This window comes from Platalea leucorodia (assembly GCF_965183815.1).
Source record: "Platalea leucorodia genome assembly, chromosome: 7".
In the NCBI taxonomy this organism is placed as follows: Eukaryota; Metazoa; Chordata; class Aves; order Pelecaniformes; family Threskiornithidae; genus Platalea; species Platalea leucorodia.
In genome coordinates this window covers 55,951,080-55,953,705 of record NC_138829.1, presented here as the reverse complement: position 1 = coordinate 55,953,705, position 2,626 = coordinate 55,951,080, and positions in this window count along the sequence as shown.

Sequence of the window (2,626 nt, the reverse complement as noted above, 5' to 3'; positions counted from 1 at the left end):
ATTCATGTCTTATGAAGGGAAAAACTTAGAACAGTTGATGAACAACTTTGCCACTGCCATTTTTGCACAGTGCCCTAAGTTCAAAGTTGTGTCTGTAGTTTTGTTATATTTAAGAAACAAAACAGACTACATTATTTTCTTCAATTCTCTCAAAGTACACCTTGTATACGGTTTATGCAAAAGAGATTCTTTGTTTTGAATATACTTCCCCTTCAAGCTTACAAAATTTACCTAAAGCACTGAACAAGCTCTTATAAATAGGAGATGATGAAAACAGTCCCACAAGGAAACACAGTGAAGGTGTTTTTTTTTTCCCCCTGTAAAAATTGCTCTTTTCTATAAAAGAATGCATGGCTACGGGCATGAAATTGAAAAAAAAATATTCTACACATGACAAGCTTGAAGAGAGGTAAAGATTAGGCACCGGACCAGGCTGCCCAGGGAAGTGGTTGAGTCCCCATCCCTGGAGGTATTTAAAAGACGGGTAGACGTGGTGCTTGAGGACATGGTTTAGTGGTGGACTTGGCAGTGCTAGGTTAACGGTTGGACTCGAGGATCTTAAGGGTCTTTTCCAACCTTAATGATTCTATGATTCTATGATTATTTTTAGCATAGCTTGTAAAGTGGAATTTGTAAATATTGGTACTTAGCTTAATGCTAGGGGCTAACTTTGTGAAGTCAGCTGTTGGCATCAAGAGAAACATTTGTGAATTTTTGCAGATTCTACAAGTATGATATATTAAGATCTTAACGAATTAAAAATACTAGCTGATGTGAGCAAAATCACACTAGATTATTTCAAGCCTTTCCAGTTCCCAAGTGGTGGTCCTTCCTATTTTCTAAGACTTCTGCTTTCAGTCATATTCATTGTGTCCGTTGCTTTCAATAGTACTCATTTGCTAGTGTCCACATACAGTCCAGCTTCAACTAAAATTTTCAGGTATGGTTTTGTCTGCCTTATCTGAACATTGCCCCTTCCTGAAGCACCTGTTTTGAATTGGAACTATTCCCACGTTCTTGTATTTTGTTTCAGCACGAACTATAACTGTGGTTTCACAATACATTATTTTCAGGAGTTTGCGTGTCATGCTGTATACCACATTAGAGAACTGATTTTGCTGAAAAATGACCTGGCAAAAATGAGTTCTTTTTAAGTGAACTCAGTCTGATTCACTGTGAGGCCACACAAAAGAGTTGTGTTGGCACAGCTTCAAAGTGGCATGCCATGCTGTGGGAACAGAGCAGTGAAGGTCCAGGAGTATTTGAAGCTAGTGTCTGCCTCCCCCCCCCCCATATACCGTGTGCTATGTAAGCACAGCCAATTCCTTTATTTTAATCGAGCAGCGTTGCTGTGTGTTTTCTCTCATCTGTTCCATCTGCCCCTTTCATTGTTTACTTCCCTGATGTCTACATTTCCCTTTTATCACCTCCCTACCCTCTCAGGTTTTCTCCCCAGAATAAATCCACTTCTATGAAATTCACTGACTGACATCCATATGCAAATTTTTGCAAACTCACTAAAAGTACATTATTCAAATAGCCTCTGGTGCTCTTTACTGTGTTAAGCAGATGAAGACAGAAACAAAAAAGATGGAGTACCTATATTTGCATTAGCATTTTGCACATTGATTTGTTAAAGGCTTGGGTGCTAACCCTATCCAAACCAAAGCACAATCCACTCTCTCTAATGGGAAGACTCCTGCAAATACTTGATTTGCCTCACATCCTTGTGTCCTGGTAATTACAGGAAGGATCAGGCTCCAGAGGCATACCCTAGAAATGTTAAAACAAAGCCTATGCTGGTTCAGTAACAAGGCTCTCTTCCCACACATCTTTTTATACCTTGCTGTTGTTGATGGGGGGGTTTAAATAATTTTTTCCTCCTCTAACATTTTGTTCTGATTGTTGACTATGCACAGATACAGTAAAGAGGAATTAATTGGAATAACATTCTACAACAACTGCTGTTCTAGAAAGGAAACTGAAAACACTGATGTTTTTGAAAGCTTCTAGTGGGGCCAATTCACATAACTATATCCGGAAACTTAACCCAAACTTCTATTTTACTAGGCCACTTTTATGCTTCACTTCTTTGCATCATTTTGCTTCAAGTTCCTTGTTTCTATTAATGTTTGCCCCTGTCTGGCCCTGTGTCTGCAAACTCATAAAATCTCTGGTTAGTGAACACGTTCCCAAGGTTGCTGTCAACCTCAACTAGCCCCTCTCTCTCTCTGTCCTAGTCAAGGTATGGAGAAACCTTCCCACAGGTTATTTGCTGCGTACTTGTTGCATCCCTCCAGCTTTCACCTCTGGCAGTTAACAACTTTTCTTAGTCCTCCTGTCTGAACGTGAGAGAAGTGTAGTGTACTACAGTTCAAGCTGCACTTGTGAGTGTCACGTTTCTTTTGTTCTCTTTTTCTATTTGTGCAATTCTCAAAGATTTATTTGCTACAGGCATGACAAAGCCCTATGCAGGACAGCTGGCCATGATTTCTGCTGGTGTATTTCACCATCCCCAGGTCTTTATGCTTTATTTAGCAATTCCTTGGCAATCATGGCGGATGATTCTGCTTTGTCATTAGGCTGTGATGCAGAAATGTTTCATGCATTGTTACTAGAATTCGAA